Source organism: Rutilus rutilus (genome assembly GCF_951802725.1).
Source record: "Rutilus rutilus genome assembly, chromosome: 12".
NCBI classification, from domain to species: domain Eukaryota; kingdom Metazoa; phylum Chordata; class Actinopteri; order Cypriniformes; family Leuciscidae; genus Rutilus; species Rutilus rutilus.
In genome coordinates, this window is record NC_140217.1 from 7025178 (window position 1) to 7044070 (window position 18893).

The 18893-nt window shown below is 47.5% G+C and overlaps 1 pseudogene across 1 annotated transcript; it reads right to left on the reverse strand.

Moving 5' to 3' along the window:
• Positions 1 to 8113: 8113 nt before the first annotated feature.
• Positions 8114 to 18494, reverse strand: LOC311301060 (dynein regulatory complex subunit 2-like; annotated as a pseudogene). Its single transcript, XR_014630319.1, has 8 exons — positions 18414 to 18494; positions 17654 to 17821; positions 17301 to 17539; positions 14295 to 14433; positions 13628 to 13825; positions 13287 to 13499; positions 8806 to 8907; positions 8114 to 8196 (listed from the first exon to the last, which is right to left on the reverse strand). The product of XR_014630319.1 is annotated as a dynein regulatory complex subunit 2-like (transcript).
• Between the last annotated feature and the right edge of the window lie 399 nt (positions 18495 to 18893).

Sequence of the window (18893 nt, forward strand, 5' to 3'; positions counted from 1 at the left end):
GACTCACGCAGCGGGCGACTCACGCAGCGGGCGACTCACTTTCCTCAGCTGGCGACTCACGCAGCGGGCAACTCACTTTCCTCAGCTGGCGACTCACGCAGCGGGCCACTCACGCAGCGGGCGACTCACTTTCCTCAGCTGGCGACTCACGCAGCGGGCGACTCACTTTCCTCAGCGGGCGACTCACTCTCCTCACGCAGCGGGCGACTCACTCTCCTCACGCAGCTGGCGACTCACGCAGCGGGCGACTCACTTTCCTCAGCTGGCGACTCACGCAGCGGGCGACTCACTTTCCTCAGCTGGCGACTCACGCAGCGGGCGACTCACGCAGCGGGCGACTCACGCAGCGGGCGACACACTTTCCTCAGCGGGCGACTCACTCTCCTCACGCAGCTGGCGACTCACGCAGCGGGCGACTCACTTTCCTCAGCGGGCGACTCACGCAGCGGGCGACTCACTTTCCTCAGCTGGCGACTCACGCAGCGGGCGACTCACTTTCCTCAGCGGGCGACTCACTCTCCTCACGCAGCGGGCGACTCACTCTCCTCACGCAGCTGGCGACTCACGCAGCGGGCGACTCACTTTCCTCAGCTGGCGACTCACGCAGCGGGCGACTCACGCAGCGGGCGACTCACTTTCCTCAGCTGGCGACTCACGCAGCGGGCGACTCACTTTCCTCAGCTGGCGACTCACGCAGCGGGCGACTCACGCAGCGGGCGACTCACTTTCCTCAGCGGGCGACTCACGCAGCGGGCGACTCACTTTCCTCAGCGGGCGACTCACTCTCCTCACGCAGCGGGCGACTCACTCTCCTCACGCAGCTGGCGACTCACGCAGCGGGCGACTCACTTTCCTCAGCGGGCGACTCACTCTCCTCACGCAGCGGGCGACTCACTCTCCTCACGCAGCGGGCGACTCACTCTCCTCACGCAGCGGGCGACTCACTCTCCTCACGCAGCGGGCGACTCACTCTCCTCACGCAGCGGGCGACTCACTCTCCTCACGCAGCGGGCGACTCACTCTCCTCGCGCAGCGGGCGACTCACTCTCCTCGCGCAGCGGGCGACTCACTCTCCTCAGCGGGGGGCTCCTCGCGCACCGGGCGACTCACTCTCCTCAGCGGGCGACTCACTCTCCTCAGCGGGCGACTCACTCTCCTCAGCGGGCGACTCACTCTCCTCAGCGGGCTCCTCGCGCAGCGGGCGACTCACTCTCCTCAGCGGGCGACTCACTCTCCTCAGCGGGCTCCTCGCGCAGCGGGCGACTCACTCTCCTCAGCGGGCTCCTCGCGCAGCGGGCGACTCACTCTCCTCAGCGGGCTCCTCGCGCAGCGGGCGACTCACTCTCCTCAGCGGGCGACTCACTCTCCTCAGCTGGCGACTCGCGCAGCGGGCGACTCACTCTCCTCAGCGGGCTCCTCGCGCAGCGGGCGACTCACTCTCCTCAGCGGGCGACTCACTCTCCTCAGCGGGCGACTCACTCTCCTCAGCGGGCGACTCACTCTCCTCAGCGGGCGACTCACTCTCCTCAGCGGGCTCCTCGCGCAGCGGGCGACTCACTCTCCTCAGCGGGCGACTCGCGCAGCGGGCGACTCACTCTCCTCAGCGGGCGACTCGCGCAGCGGGCGACTCACTCTCCTCAGCGGGCGACTCGCGCAGCGGGCGACTCACTCTCCTCAGCAGGCGACTCGCGCAGCGGGCGACTCACTCTCCTCAGCGGGCGACTCACTCTCCTCGCGCAGCGGGCGACTCACTCTCCTCGCTCAGGTGGCGACTCACGCAGCGAGCGACTCACTTTCCTCAGCTGGCGACTCACTCTCCTCACACAGCGAGCGACTCAATTTCCTCACAGCAAGCGACTCACTCTCCTCATGCAGCGAGCGACTCACTCTCATCACACAGCGAGCGACTCACTCTCCTCACACAGCGAGCGACTCACTCTCCTCAGCGATTATTGGTTCAGAATAAATGACTTTTACAACACAAAAATTGAACACTTTACTGAAGTAGTTAGTTATTGCACCAATACAGTCCTTGAAAAGGGTAGAGATTTTATTATAATATTAGGCCAATGTAGGCTACATGACTGAGTAGCTCGCTGCGTGAGGAGAATGAGTCGCTCGCTGTGTGAGGAGAGTGAGTCGCCAGCTGAGGAAAGTGAGTCGCTCGCTGTGTGAGGAGACAGAGTGAGTCGCTCGCTGTGTAAGGAGACTGAGAGTGAGTCTCTCGCTGTGTGAGGAGACTGAGAGTGAGTCGCCAGCTGAGGAAAGTGAGTCGCTTGCTGTGTGAAGAGACTGAGAGTGAGTCGTTCGCTGTGTGAGGAGAGTGAGTCGCCAGCTGAGGAAAGTGAGTCGCTCGCTGTGTGAGAAGAATGAGTCGCTCGCTGAGGAAAATGAGTCGCTCGCTGTGTGAGGAGAGTGAGAGTGAGTCGCTCGCTGTGTGAGAAGAATGAGTCGCTCGCTGAGGAAAATGAGTCGCTCGCTGTGTGAGGAGATTGAGAGTGAGTCGCTCGCTGTGTGAGGAGAGTGAGTCGCCAGCTGAGGAAAGTGAGTCGCTCGCTGAGTGAGGAGACAGAGTGAGTCGCTCGCTGTGTGAGGAGACTGAGAGTGAGCTGCTCGCTGTGTGAGGAGAGTGAGTCGCTCGCTGTGTGAGGAGAGTGAGTCGCCAGCTGAGGAAAGTGAGTCGCTCGCTGAGTGAGGAGACAGAGTGAGTCGCTCGCTGAGTGAGGAGACAGAGTGAGTCGCTCGCTGTGTGAGGAGACAGAGTGAGTCGCTCGCTGTGTGAGGAGAGTGAGTCGCCAGCTGAGGAAAGTGAGTCGCCAGCTGAGGAAAGTGAGTCGATCACTGTGTGAGGAGAGTGAGTCGCCAGCTGAGGAAAGTGAGTCGCTCGCTGTGTGAGGAGAGTGAGTCGCCAGCTGAGGAAAGTGAGTTGCTCGCTGTGTGAGGAGAGTGAGTCGCCAGCTGAGGAAAAGTGAGCCGCTCGCTGTGTGACGAGACAGAGTGAGTCTCTCGCTGTGTGAGGAGACTGAGAGTGAGACGCTCGCTGTGTGAGGGGAGTGAGTCGCCAGCTGAGGAAAGTGAGTCGTTTGCTGTGTGAGGAGATTGAGAGTGAGTCGCTCGCTGTGTGAGGAGAGTGAGTCGCCAGCTGAGGAAAGTGAGTCGCTCGCTGTGTGAGGAGACTGAGAGTGAGTTGCTCGCTGTGTGAGGAGAGTGAGTCGCTCGCTGTGTGAGGAGACTGAGAGTGAGTTGCTCGCTTTGTGAGGAGACTGAGAGTGAGTTGCTCGCTGTGTGAGGAGACTGAGAGTGAGTCGCTCGCTGTGTGAGGAGACTGAGAGTGAGTCGCTCGCTGTGTGAGGAGACTGAGAGTGAGTTGCTCGCTGTGTGAGGAGAGTGAGTCGCTCGCTGTGTGAGGAGACAGAGTGAGTCGCTCGCTGTGTGAGGAGACTGAGAGTGAGTCGCCAGCTGAGGAAAGTGAGTCGCTTGCTGTGTGAGGAGACTGAGAGTGAGTCGCTCGCTGTGTGAAGAGAGTGAGTCGCCAGCTGAGGAAAGTGAGTCGCTCGCTGTGTGAGAAGAATGAGTCGCTCGCTGAGGAAAATGAGTCGCTCGCTGTGTGAGGAGAGTGAGTCGCCAGCTGAGGAAAGTGAGTCGCTTGCTGTGTGAGGAGATTGAGAGTGAGTCGCTCGCTGTGTGAGGAGAGTGAGTCGCCAGCTGAGGAAAGTGAGTCGCTCGCTGTGTGAGGAGACTGAGAGTGAGTTGCTCGCTGTGTGAGGAGAGTGAGTCGCTCGCTGTGTGAGGAGAGTGAGTCGCCAGCTGAGGAAAGTGAGTCGCTCGCTGAGTGAGGAGACAGAGTGAGTCGCTCGCTGTGTGAGGAGACAGAGTGAGTCGCTCGCTGTGTGAGGAGAGTGAGTCGCTCGCTGTGTGAGGAGACAGAGTGAGTCGCACGCTGTGTGAGGAGAGTGAGTCGCCAGCTGAGGAAAGTGAGTCGCTCGCTGTGTGAGGAGAGTGAGTCCCCAGCTGAGGAAAGTGAGTCGCTCGCTGTGAGGAAAGTGAGTCGCTCGCTGTGTGAGGAGAGTGAGTCGCCAGCTGAGGAAAGTGAGTCGCTCGCTGTGTGAGGAGAGTGAGTCGCCAGCTGAGGAAAGTGAGTCGCTCGCTGAGTGAGGAGACAGAGTGAGTCGCTCGCTGTGTGAGGAGACAGAGTGAGTCGCTCGCTGTGTGAGGAGACAGAGTCGCTCGCTGAGTGAGGAGACAGAGTGAGTCGCTCGCTGTGTGAGGAGACAGAGTGAGTCGCTCGCTGTGTGAGGAGACAGAGTGAGTCGCTCGCTGTGTGAGGAGACAGAGTGAGTCGCTCGCTGTGTGAAGAGACAGAGTGAGTCGCACGCTGTGTGAGGAGAGTGAGTCGCCAGCTGAGGAAAGTGAGTCGCTCGCTGTGTGAGGAGAGTGAGTCCCCAGCTGAGGAAAGTGAGTCGCTCGCTGTGAGGAAAGTGAGTCGCTCGCTGTGTGAGGAGAGTGAGTCGCCAGCTGAGGAAAGTGAGTCGCTCGCTGTGTGAGGAGAGTGAGTCGCCAGCTGAGGAAAGTGAGTCGCTCGCTGTGTGAGGAGAGTGAGTCGCCAGCTGAGGAAAGTGAGTCGCTTGCTGTGTGAGGAGATTGAGAGTGAGTCGCTCGCTGTGTGAGGAGAGTGAGTCGCCAGCTGAGGAAAGTGAGTCGCTCGCTGTGTGAGGAGACAGAGTGAGTTGCTCGACGTGTGACGAGAGTGAGTCGCCAGCTGAGGAAAGTGAGTCGCTCGCTGTGTGAGAAGAATGAGTCGCTCGCTGAGGAAAATGAGTCGCTCGCTGTGTGAGGAGAGTGAGTCGCCAGCTGAGGAAAGTGAGTCGCTTGCTGTGTGAGGAGATTGAGAGTGAGTCGCTCGCTGTGTGAGGAGAGTGAGTCGCCAGCTGAGGAAAGTGAGTCGCTTGCTGTGTGAGGAGACTGAGAGTGAGTCGCTCGCTGTGTGAGGAGACAGAGTGAGTCGCTCACTGTGTGAAGAGAGTGAGTCGCCAGCTGAGGAAAGTGAGTCGCTTGCTGTGTGAGGAGACTGAGAGTGAGTCGCTCGCTGTGTGAGGAGACAAAGTGAGTCGCTCGCTGTGTGAGGAGAGTGAGTCGCCAGCTGAGGAAAGTGAGTCGCTTGCTGTGTGAGGAGATTGAGAGTGAGTCGCTCGCTGTGTGAGGAGAGTGAGTCGCCAGCTGAGGAAAGTGAGTCGCTTGCTGTGTGAGGAGACTGAGAGTGAGTCGCTTGCTGTGTGAGGAGACAGAGAGTGAGTTGCTCGCCGTGTGACGAGAGTGAGTCGCCAGCTGAGGAAAGTGAGTCGCTCGCAGTGTGAGGAGACTGAGAGTGAGTTTCTCGCTGTGTGAGGAGAGTGAGTCGCTCGCTGTGTGAGGAGAGTGAGTCGCCAGCTGAGGAAAGTGAGTCGCTCGCTGTGTGAGGAGACTGAGAGTGAGTTTCTCGCTGTGTGAGGAGAGTGAGTCGCTTGCTGTGTGAGGAGAGTGAGTCGCCAGCTGAGGAAAGTGAGTCGCTTGCTGTGTGAGGAGAGTGAGTCGCCAGCTGAGGAAAGTGAGTCGCTCGCTGAGTGAGGAGACAGAGTGAGTCGCTCGCTGTGTGAGGAGAGTGAGTCGCTCGCTGTGTGAGGAGACAGAGTGAGTCGCTCGCTGTGTGAGGAGAGTGAGTCGCCAGCTGAGGAAAGTGAGTCGCTCGCTGTGTGAGGAGACTGAGAGTGAGTCGCTCGCTGTGTGAGGAGAGTGAGTCGCCAGCTGAGGAAAGTGAGTCGCTCGCTGTGTGAGGAGACTGAGAGTGAGTCGCTCGCTGTGTGAGGAGAGTGAGTCGCCAGCTGAGGAAAGTGAGTCGCTCGCTGTGTGAGGAGATTGAGAGTGAGTCGCTTGCTGTGTGAGGAGAGTGAGTCGCCAGCTGAGGAAAGTGAGTCGCTCGCTGTGTGAGGAGAGTGAGTCGCCAGCTGAGGAAAGTGAGTCGCTTGCTGTGTGAGGAGACTGAGAGTGAGTCGCTCGCTGTGTGAGGAGACAGAGTGAGTCGCTCACTGTGTGAGGAGAGTGAGTCGCAAGCTGAGGAAAGTGAGTCGCTTGCTGTGTGAGGAGACTGAGAGTGAGTCGCTCCCTGTGTGAGGAGATTGAGTCGCCATCTGAGGAAAGTGAGTCGCTTGCTGTGTGAGGAGACTGAGAGTGAGTCGCTCGCTGTGTGAGGAGAGTGAGTCGCCAGCTGAGGAAAGTGAGTCGCTCGCTGTGTGAGGAGACAGAGTGAGTCGCTCACTGTGTGAGGAGAGTGAGTCGCCAGCTGAGGAAAGTGAGTCGCTTGCTGTGTGAGGAGACTGAGAGTGAGTCACTCGCTGTGTGAGGAGAGTGAGTCGCCAGCTGAGGAAAGTGAGTCGCTTGCTGTGTGAGGAGACTGAGAGTGAGTCGCTCGCTGTGTGAGGAAAGTGAGTCGCTCGCTGTGAGGAAAGTGAGTCGCTCGCTGTGTGAGTAGAGTGAGTCGCTCGCTGTGTGAGGAGATTGAGAGTGAGTCGCTTGCTGTGTGAGGAGAGTGAGTCGCCAGCTGAGGAAAGTGAGTCGCTCGCTGTGTGAGGAGAGTGAGTCGCCAGCTGAGGAAAGTGAGTCGCTTGCTGTGTGAGGAGACTGAGAGTGAGTCGCTCGCTGTGTGAGGAGACAGAGTGAGTCGCTCACTGTGTGAGGAGAGTGAGTCGCAAGCTGAGGAAAGTGAGTCGCTTGCTGTGTGAGGAGACTGAGAGTGAGTCGCTCCCTGTGTGAGGAGATTGAGTCGCCATCTGAGGAAAGTGAGTCGCTTGCTGTGTGAGGAGACTGAGAGTGAGTCGCTCGCTGTGTGAGGAGAGTGAGTCGCCAGCTGAGGAAAGTGAGTCGCTCGCTGTGTGAGGAGACAGAGTGAGTCGCTCACTGTGTGAGGAGAGTGAGTCGCCAGCTGAGGAAAGTGAGTCGCTTGCTGTGTGAGGAGACTGAGAGTGAGTCACTCGCTGTGTGAGGAGAGTGAGTCGCCAGCTGAGGAAAGTGAGTCGCTTGCTGTGTGAGGAGACTGAGAGTGAGTCGCTCGCTGTGTGAGGAAAGTGAGTCGCTCGCTGTGAGGAAAGTGAGTCGCTCGCTGTGTGAGTAGAGTGAGTCGCTCGCTGTGTGAGGAGAGTGAGTCGCCAGCTGAGGAAAGTGAGTCGCTCGCTGTGTGAGGAGACAGAGTGAGTCGCTCGCTGTGTGAGGAGAGTGAGTCGCCAGCTGAGGAAAGTGAGTCGCTTGCTGTGTGAGGAGACTGAGAGTTAGTCGCTCGCTGTGTGAGGAGAGTGAGTCGCCAGCTGAGGAAAGTGAGTCGCTTGCTGTGTGAGGAGACTGAGAGTGAGTCGCTCGCTGTGTGAGGAGAGTGAGTCGCCAGCTGAGGAAAGTGAGTCGCTCGCTGTGTGAGGAGACAGAGTGAGTCGCTCGCTGTGTGAGGAGACAGAGTGAGTCGCTCACTGTGTGAGGAGAGTGAGTCGCCAGCTGAGGAAAGTGAGTCGCTTGCTGTGTGAGGAGACTGAGAGTGAGTCGCTCGCTGTGTGAGGAGAGTGAGTCGCCAGCTGAGGAAAGTGAGTCGCTCGCTGTGTGAGGAGAGTGAGTCGCCAGCTGAGGAAAGTGAGTCGCTCGCTGTGTGAGGAGACTGAGAGTGAGTCGCTCGCTGTGTGAGCAGAGTGAGTCGCCAGCTGAGGAAAGTGAGTCGCTCGCTGTGTGAGAAGAATGAGTCACTCGCTGAGGAAAATGAGTCGCTCGCTGTGTGAGGAGAGTGAGTCGCCAGCTGAGGAAAGTGAGTCGCTTGCTGTGTGAGGAGATTGAGAGTGAGTCGCTCGCTGTGTGAGGAGAGTGAGTCGCCAGCTGAGGAAAGTGAGTCGCTCGCTGTGTGAGGAGAGTGAGTCGCTCGCTGTGTGAGGAGACAGAGTGAGTCGCTCGCCGTGTGAGGAGAGTGAGTCGCCAGCTGAGGAAAGTGAGTCGCTCGCTGTGAGGAAAGTTTTTCCCGAGGTTTTCCCGTAGCCTGCCGGATCCAGGCTGTATCCAGATCTGATGAAGGACCTGCGCCTGGACCCGATGTCATAGCGGGGTGCTAAAGTGCCAACTAGTTTCTCCTTATGGAGGATCCCTTTACCTCCATGCCTGATATGTTTTCATTTCAGCAAAGTGACATGCAACCTGAAACAGAAGAGAACACGGAAACAAATATCACCGCAAGCCTTCCCAGTCTGTCCAAGTTTAAAGAGGCTGTGGTCGGACACTGAGGTGAAGGAAACGTAGGCGTGTTATCCAAGCATTAATGGCAAGGAAAGACCCTTATACTGTGAGTGGTACATATGAGGTGTTTCTGGGTTTCTCACTCATTTCTGCACCGAGGTCTTGATTGTGGCATTTCTTTGAGGTTTAGAATCCAGTATTTGTGTCATTCTTTTGTCTTTTATGAATTTAATAAAGAACTCTGTCTCGTATTCTGTCCAAACACACCGCGCCTTCCAAGTCAGGTGACTGTAAATGCGCAAAAACATTTTCTATTGCAGGTTTGCGAAATATTACTTTTTCGAATTGCCTGAAAAACCACCTAATGCAAGCGTAAAAACTTTTTTCCGATAAATGGGAGTTTTTGCGAAATTGACGTGTTTCCATTGGGCATATTTTCAATTCGCAATTTCAATTTGTGCAATTTGAAGGGTAATGGAAACGCGGCAACTGTTTCCTTCACCTCAGTGTCTGGTCTCGTCTCTACATGATTCAGACTAATCTGAGATGCCTACCTGTGGATCTACTTACCCGAAGTCCAGTTGTTTACCGTCGTCTCTGTCCATCGTCTCTGTCCAAACCTCTGCTGCGTAACACTGCAAACGGCTGCACAAAACTCTGGGCAAGCTTGTTCTGCACAAAAATCAATAAGATAAAAAACAGTTTCAATTTCCAGCAATCCTTGCCGGCATGAATTCACTGAAGATTAAAAACAATTAAACCTCTAATTTTAAACCTTGACCATGTCTCTCTCTCTCTGTCTGTCTCTCTTAAATGTAGTTATATCCATTTAAAAATAATCTATTTTTCAAAGGTTAAAAACAAACGAGTCTAAGTAATTCTTTTGCATCAAATGTCACCACTATATAAAGCACTGCAGTTTTACAACCAGTCTACTGTAATGTTAGGAAAAGTATCTGCATTGCCATTGTTTTTCCTGACAGAGCTGGTGCCATGCCATCCTGATCATGTGCACACATTGTACCATCCCTTCAACCGACTGAGGCAAAAACTTTTTTACAAGCAAAGTAATTTAGGTATTCTAATGATCACATTTTTTTTTATTACGATATAATAATTAGTTGTTACGACGACTTATTTGTTCCCTCGTTTTAATAAATCGTTGAACTAATTGCCTCCCTCATTTTGATTTAATGAATTACAATGTGGCCACAATAGTAAAACGAGGGAACAAATTAGTAAAACGTGCTGAGGTATTATTAATTCGTGGCCACGAAACAATATTCACCAATTCACAAAAATATAGGTCTTTAGCATTCACTATTTAATTTATTAACTGTTATCAACTGTTTTTCTTACCTGTGAAAGTGTGAAGATAGCTCTTCGGTGAAGGCCGACTAGTGTTCTCATACTATGGCAAGCCGTTTTAACATTTAAACCTTAAAACCTACTAGTCTTATTTTCATGCTACTAGTACTTATTTTTTTAGACACTAGTAGTACCTATTAAATAGATACTGGTACGCAGTGAGCGTTTGAATGGGTGTGGAGGATGTCACTGTCCAGGAAAAGAAAAGTTGACGAAGAAAATCGAGTTTTCAAAGATGATTGGACAGAGCGTTAATTTTGCCCCAATCCAGCACGAAGCCATTCTGTTTGATTTGTAACGAGACAGTTGGAGTTGTGAAGAGTGGAAATGTCAAACGACATTATGAAACAAAACACTGTATTTTGTTGCTATTGCCGTTCAAAATGTCTGAGGTTCGGACAGCAAAACTACCACAGCTAATGTCTTCGTATGAATCAACTAATAAATTGCTTGTGAAAGCTGTGACACAGCGAGAGAGAGCTACAGAAGCATCTTTCCGAGTGGCCTGGGTACTAGGCAAAAAACAAGAAGCCATTCTCTGATGCAGAGATGGTTAAGGAGTGTTTAGTGGAAATAGTAGATGCTTTGTTTGAGGGAAAGGAGAGACAGGAGACAGGAGTTTGGCCTACCTCTTGTTGTGTTTCGTTAAGAAAAATGCTGACACTTAAATGAATTGTTCTGCCACTTTTGCACTTGTTATTAATGTATTTTGAATGCAAAAGGCACCTTATTTTTTTCATAAAATGAGTGTTGGATTTGTTATGCATGTTTTGTAATAACCAATAGTTGCGGACCTTTGACATTGATGAAAATTCAGATTTGGACCCTTGAATGTAGACTTTGAGAACCCCTGGCCTACACAGACAATCTCCAAGCTCCTCTCCCCAGTCTCAAAGCAATTTTTAATAAGCAGGAAAAATTCCCGACTTTAAACAAATACCTATTTAAATGCTTAGGGTGTTTGCGTTATAAGAAGCCATGAGAAGGTCATTGGTTATTTTAACAAGAGCTGTTTCGGTGCTAAAGAAGGGGACGGAAACCTGATTGGAACTGTTCATAGAGACTATTTTGGGTGAGGTGGTCATGAATCTGAGAGGCAACTGTTTTTTCCAGGATTTTTGAAAGGAAGAGGAGGTTGGAAATTGGGCGGAAATTGTTGAAGTTGCTGGGGTCAGCTCCAGGTTTCTTGAGAATGGGGGTTATTGCAGCTGATTTGAGGGGTGACGGAACAATACCAGTGATAAGAGAGGAATGGATAATGGCAGTTATAAGAGGGGTCAGATAGTGAATGCAAGCTTTAACCAATGTAGTCGGGAGAGGATCAAGCAGGCAGGTTGATGGTTTAGATTTTCGGACAAGGTTGGTTATTTCAGCAGCAGAGGGGAGGGTAAAGTCAGAGAAAAGATGACAAGAAGTTATTTGAAAATCAGAGGATAATTTGAGGGGTGAGATCTGAGGGAGTAACTGTTGATGTATACGATCAATTTTAGTAGTAAAAAAATGTCATAATAGAATTACAGGAGTCAGTGGAGTAAAAATGAAGTGGGAGAGAATCAGGTGGACGTAGTGTTTTATACACCAGTGAAAAAAGTGCTTGAGAGTTACCAGAGCCTGATCTGATTAAATCTGTATAATAGTTGGACTTTGCAGTAGAAAGAGAATCTTTATAGGAAAGTAAATGGGTATAAAACATTTGTTTGTGGATGGTCAAACCAGTTTTTCTATAGAGGCGTTCCAGTTGGCGACCTCTGGCTTTCAGTTGACGATGTTCAGAAGTAAACCAGGGTGCAGATTGAGAAAAGAAAACAGTCCGTGTTTTTAATGGGGCCAGGGTATCGAGAATATGGTGTAGTCCACAATCGTAGTGACTGAGCAGTTCATCAGGGGTGGATGTGAAGTCGATATTGGGAAGATTGACAATACCAGAGTCTAAAGCTGCTGGGTCAATGGACTTGATGTTGCAAAAAGAGATTGTACGTGACAGTTTCGCTTTGAGCAGTGTCGCCTTAGCATTAAATGAGATAAGTTTATGGTCAGAGATGGGAAGGTCAAATGCAGTACAGTTAAAAGGAGTGACACCAGAGCAGCAAAGTAGCAGCCTGACTACGTCAGACTTCCTACTTCCGCTCAATTTCATTTCGCTTCTGTATTCAGTCTGAGAAAGTGTAATAGCTTTCCGTTTTCCCCCGGCCTGAAAACAGCCGGCCAATCAACGAACAGAGGGCGGGCTGAGAGCCGTGACGTAGACACTGACTGTACCGTGGATGCGTAGATTTACTTCACATCTGCAAAAGTCGTTCACAGCCATGTTCACTCCGGTATTTTGCTCGATGGTTTTGTTTTCGCATCACACATGTGTTTACAGTGGAAGTTAGATGCGGCTGAGCATGCGCATAACACACGCCATAACCAAACGTTATGTGATTGGTTTACGGGTAACCAATGATTTTAAACCTCTGACAAGCGCCTCCCCGCGAGAAAGAAAACGCTTTTCAATTATGCCGTGCCAGACTCGGTCTACGAAGCAAAGCGAAGTAGCAGAGTTTGGTATTACCAGGCTAGCAAAGTAGATCCAAGGTAAGGCCTTTTGAATGGGTGGGGAAATTAATAAACTGCTGCAAATCAAAACTATCAAGGCATGATATAAAGTCTTTTGTGAGGTAGTTATTGCCATTATGAATATAGATGTTAAAATCACCAAGGAGAATAACATTAGGGGAGCGTCGATTGTAGAACTGCTGAGACAGTCGGATTGAAGCAAAGTTTGAGAAGCTCAGCAGCCAAACTTGTCAGAAGAAGCACCTCAGTCCACATGAGTATCGCCGACTTGCTGATCCACATTCTGGCTCACACAGCAAGGTCAGGTAGAGAAGCAAAAGAGCCAGATGTAGCTGGTATGAACGCAGCAATCGGTGACAGTATATCAGCAGGGCAATAAACAGTTAAAAGTTCAATCAAAGCCGAAGTTAAAAGTCCAAAATTAAAGAAAATAAATAAATAAATAAATAAATAAATAAATAAATAAATAAATAAACAAGAGAGCAGCGGCAGCGAGTCGCGCCAGCGTTCACTTCCGGTGACCACTAGGGAATACCATTCATTCATTCTGATATGGTTTTAAGCATGTAGTATGAAATGATGATGTTTTTGGTATGTCCACGATTCTCATTTTAAGCATGTAAAACATTAAACATAATAGATTTTAAATGTTGGTCATTAAAGTTATAGGCCCGAGGGTGAAAATACTCTATTAAGCAATCCAAAATTGCATCTCACCAAGTTCCAACATCCTTGTTGATCCTGGAACAACATTCCAATCAACCAATCAGATTCAAGGGCTAGGTTTACAGTTATTGTTCAGTTTAGGCTTATAACAATGGTTAGGGGTTTCTAGCCCAGACAGCAACATCTGGCCCAAACCTGGTACGATTTGAATCCACATGTACCAGATGTGGCCCGGATCTGGGCCGACACTATGTTGCTGTCTGGGACACCATTCTTATACAGCTGTCATTTCCCTCTGATTTGAGAAGTTATGGTTAGGGTTAGGGTTAGATTAAGAGGTACGAATAGTTTTTAGGACATATTTTGTTAATCCTGCAACAACATTCCTATTACTTAATAAAGCAGTTGTTTGGAAAATGTTTAAAAAAATAGTTTAAATGTGGGTGTAATAAATTTACCAAAGCTACTGTCTCCTGTTGTTTTTTAGCAGCATTGTTGCTTTGAACGGTAAGTTTAGTGAGCTGCTTTCTCCGAATGGTTTGGGCCGCACCGAGCCGGAATCTGAGATGTTGAACTTCAAGGCCGAGCTCATCACGGTCTGAACGAAGCTGCTAAACTGTTCCTTCACTTTGACTAGAGCTCAGCTGACAGCGCAGAGCTGAGATGGTCTCCTGCAAAAGTTTTGTATAGTTTAAATTGCAACAAAATCATCAAAATGATGAAATATCACAATTGGAAGAAAAATTGCTTGTCCAAAGTAGTCAGAAAAAACAGATCCCACACTGGATTTTTGTCTGACCTGCAGCTTCTGAATGTGCTTTTGATGTGCGTCGATCTCTTTAGCACTCTGTTTATCCTTGACTTCCAGAGAGTTGAATGCGATGATTTTGTCTTTGGTGGACTCGTTAAATTCGTGTGAAACCTCCTTCATGTCTCGCCACAGTTTTTCCATAACCCCTTCCATCTGTTCTTTCACTGTTTGATTTTCCTCTTTGTTCTGCAGAAATAAAACCAACAACATATTATTATATCACGTTTTTTTTTCCCAACTGCTAACATTCTTTTGTCCAATCTGTAGTCACATTTTCAAAACTCTGAACTCTGTATGGCCGCCTTGGTCAGTGTGCTCCCTTACCTCTGCTCCATTGGTGATCATTAAAGACTTTAACTATCATTAACTCCTACATAAATTTGTATATTTGTGTAATCTGTATATTTGTAATCCATGAGCACATCTATTTATATCTGAATTGCACTGAATATTTTAGGTTAATGCAATAATTATGATTTTGACCAAGACATTTACTCTAACTCTTATAAAAATAATAATAATTTTACCTTTGCTCTAGCTTGTTGACTAATCTAGTTTTTACTAAACCTATGAATATGGCACTATGACAAATTGCTGGTGATGTTCCTCATTTGTAAGTCATTTTGGATAAATATGAACATAATAAAATCAGTACCTGTTTTTTAATTTGATCGCAATTTCTCTCGTAGTCACGCCTCGCCTCACTGTCAATATCAGCGAATTGCTTTTCCATGGATAACATTAGATTCTCCAAATTCACACTCTCCTGCTGGTGCTGTGAAAGAATCTCCTCCCTGGAATTTAAAAGAAATAACATACAGATGATGCTACATTGGCTCAATCCTTCGCAGTGCATTTTCATGTCCCCATATAGATCTTTTTGTATAGAATATTATACCATTTTTTGAGTGAAATCCTGTTCATGACATCACTTTTGGTGGGAAAACAGTGTAAACATCATTGTTAATAATGCTCTTGTGAATTTAGCATTGTTTTATGGTATTAGTTGGAGTTTCTTGGATTAAATTACATAAATCCTCAGGATAGTATCAATATTTCAATAGATAATCAGAAAATATACAAATTCAACAACAAAACTGAAATGAACTTCAAGCTGACACCCTCGAGATTACTTCTTTTTTAGAGCTAGGTTCAATCCTGTTGTTAAACTTGTGGTTAAAGTTTATTACGATAGTCCACTTTAGACGTTCTACTATCTCTAATTAATTTGCAACTACATGTCAACTAACTCTTATTAGAGTATAAGTAGACTATTAGGGTTAGTACAATATGTTAACATGTACTAGGGTTAGTACAATATGTTAACATGTACTTGCAAAGTTACTCTAACTGCGTCTAACTATGGTTGCACAGTCAACTTGCTCTCGAACGTTGAACATTGACAGACTGGTTTTGACCATTCCAATCATGGGCGTAGGTTTAGGGGGGGACGCTAGGTACTAGTCCCAATCAATATTTTGAGATGACAAATTTGTCCCCACCAATATTTAGCAAGCTCCTTTGAACTGCTATTTGGATCTTTGCGCTGCTATTTGGATCGATTCCAACGGCCAAAACAACGACAGTACAAGAAACGCCGTAATTTGATTGGCGGCGGTGTATCTGACAGGTTACACGCGCGGGCCGGGACTACTTTTGTGCTTGCACTCGCAGCGAGCGGGTGGTGTGTGTGTGTGTGTGTGTGTGTGTGTGTGTGTGTGTGTGTGTGCGCGCGCGCGCGCGCGTGTGTGTGTCGACGACGCCGACGGTAAGTTACCAGGGCTGTCTCTCTGCCACATACAAAGGCCAGAGTAAAACATTTTAATATTCAGTTTTTTGCCACTTTTTGTACTTTGTAGATAGATCAGCTATGCCACCCAAGAAGAAGAAAGGGGACATACGAAGCTTTTTCATAAAGCAGAGTGTAAGTAGGCAAAATAACTAGCCACACAAATAAACTAGCAGTAGTGGTGACTGACCAGGCTTTCAAATGCAGATTCTACTGTGGAAAATAGTATTGGTGATAGTCATAGACTGTTAAAAAATAGGTGATAGTATGTGTTACCCAGGATGTTGTTACGGTTAAACCTAGCAGCTGCAATCTTTCAACTAAGGTTAAGAGTATTGATTAGGCTGTGCAGCACAGCACTGATAGACTCATAGAAGTCGCGCTATCATGATAGAATGCTACGTTAGCAAGTCACTGAATGTTAATTAGCTGACCTTAACTTAGAATCTTGCAGTCAACATAAACAGTGGATCTGAGACATTTTTCGTTTCTACATTCTATTTATGTAATGTATTTGTGAGTGAGTGTAGCCTAAGAATTTAATATTTAAGAATAGAATATATCAATAGAGTTTGATATAGAATAGTAGATACAATTTTAGTATTAATGGAATACTATAATCATGGATAATAATAATAATAGATCATAATAATGGATTTGTTGTGTTGAATGCATGCTATGATACGTGTGTATTTTATTCATTTGTTCATTATTTAATTACATATAGAAAACTCAGACATCTTGTGAAGATGTCACAGAGCATGTTTAGGAAGAAGTAGCTGGACCTTCAGGGCTTCAGGTGAAGTTTTTATGAACTACCGGTATGTATGAATTATTAAAGCGTGATTAAAGGAAATCATGCATGTTTACACAGTCTCAGGTTTTTATTTTTTGAGAGTGCATTTTTGAGATTATACAGTTATACTAGCTCTTTACATAAATGTACCTTTGAGGGACTAATATGTACTCTTTAGGTACAAAAGTGTACCTTTTGAAAAGGTACCGCCACAGAGACAGCTTTGGTACCTTTTTTTCTGAGAGTGTATTGCCAACATTCTGAAATCGCCATTAAAGCACTGGTAAAAGAATTCCAGGCGGAGGGGGAGGGAGAGGGGGGATGTCCCCACCAAAGCTGAGTCCAAACCTACGCCCTTGATTCCAATATGGTGGACGGCTTACGTTTCACGAGTTCACATGTACATAATTATTACGGTAAAGGTTATGCGTATTTGGCGTGCTGTCCGAGTGGAGGGCTCCGAGCTTGGAATTTCTGCCCAAACCCAGAGTACTCCCCCCGTTGGTAAGAGTAGATGGAACTAGAAGTGAGGAGATGGGGTGGAGGTGGGATGCTGATAAACTGTCAAGGAACAGAGGTGGGTTCTGTTGTTATTTATCTTGTCCTGAGTTGATTACTGATTGATCTCCACTTGTGCTAATTGGGTTAATTATCCTCCCGAACCTTGTTAATAAAACATCATATAGTGGCCCACTGAAATGCCTGCTAATGAGGCATTTATGTATATCTGTGAAGGACAGTCTACTCTTAATGACTGCTAGTTGACATGTAGTTGCAAAGATACTTACATTTATAGTAAGTAGAATGTCTAAAGCGGACTATCGAAATAAAGTGTTACCTAACCTTCTTGTCATTGCATAAATAATAAAGATATAATTAAAAAGTTGAAGTGCCCGAGCTTGACCTGAGTTTATTTCTGAAATTCTGGTATACAACCAAAGCATTGTCATTTTCTAAAGTTAAAAGGTATATCCTAAAAGGAATGACCCGATTTAAATAGTCAAGAACTGGCAAACTGGCCAAATTCACACCCTTGAAAGCAAAACACTAACTTTTGTGTGATTGTTTGTGTTTACCTCTCAGTATTATACTGTGAGCTAAGTTCTTGGAGTCTGGTGTTGAAGTTGAACTCTGGTGTTGAAGTTGAACTCTTTTTGTCTGGTGTTGAAGTTGAACTTGAACTTCTTGGAGTCTGGTGTTGAAGTTCTGCCAGCCAACTCCTATGAAGCTCTAACAGACAGTCCACGTTCTGCAGATGAGAACTGCGCGCCATCTCTGACTGCTGCTCCCTCTCAGACAGATCAGCCACTAAACTCTGTAAAACACACACACACACACACACACACACATGTTTGTTACTCCCAGACTCTGTAATGAAAGCTATAGAATTTAAAACTGAGAGGCAAGTCTATATATTTTATATGGTCACCTTAATGATGTTGTCTTTGTGGTCGAGGACTCTCTCAAAGCTCTGGCTGAGGACTGAGATGTCATTGCGTAGCTCTGCTGTCTTGGTCTGTGTTAAAACAGCACGCCACTGCTGCCGCAGCTTGTGTTGGTTCAGAATGGTGTTCCTCTCCTCTTTCTGCAGTTTATCCTAAAACAAATCATTTCCGGTGCAGAACGCCATTGCCTGAGTTTTATTTTTACAATAGACAGGACCCATTTCTCAATACTTAGCTCACTTTTTCAAAACTCTTCACACAGTGTGCAGTGAGCACAACAGCAGTCTATGTGGGCCAAACTTTGGATCATTTATCATTGCTTTGACACAAAATGCGTTCGATGATTACATCTTTTAATTTGCATGTTTATATACTCTTTTCAAAACTGTTCAAAACATAATACAAAAATGGATAAGACAGTATTTTGCTTTATTTCTACAGTAATGCCATATTGAAATATATTCAGAATCTAAAAAATGAAATACTATCAGAACAATTAGATGTAGCTGAACACCTACACAAGTGTTAGTCTTTCAGTTTCATCACCATCTATTCTAGACAAAAGAGACGATGTAAACATTGACCATGTCACATAAACATAAACTGCCCTGAAACGATGTTGTTAAAAAGCACTAGCATTATACAACTAAAAGACATGACTCAACGATTTCTAAATCTAAAATATTTACTTCAGCTCATAACGTTATATATAAAATATCAGCTGCTCAAACACAATTGTCACACCTTGAGGGATTGGGTGAGCATGTCCTCTTTTCTCTTGGCAATATCCTCCTCAGCTTGAGCCTTTTGCTGCATGTACAGCATAGATAACGATAGATAGATAGATAGATAGATAGATAGATAGATAGAGTGAAGACCTTCGTTAAACTTTTTCCGTGCAGTAAGCAGTAGAAATAGAAAAAGATACACAAAACGTGTTCATTTTTAATATTTACAATTGTGGCTGGTAAAAATAATTATATTTTATGGCTACTAGCATTATTTCCCATCGTCTTACCGTGTGATGTCCGCCTCTGACACTTTCTGTTGACCGTTTGACCGTTTCCTAGCAACCACCAATAAACTGTCCACTGCCACATTTCCAGCAGTGCGCGCGTATCTTTCACATCACAGAAATAACAGTTGATATCGTTCAACTTCTGACACTAGATAATAAGTCGAAGGATTCCAAATGTATATATATATATATATATATATATATAT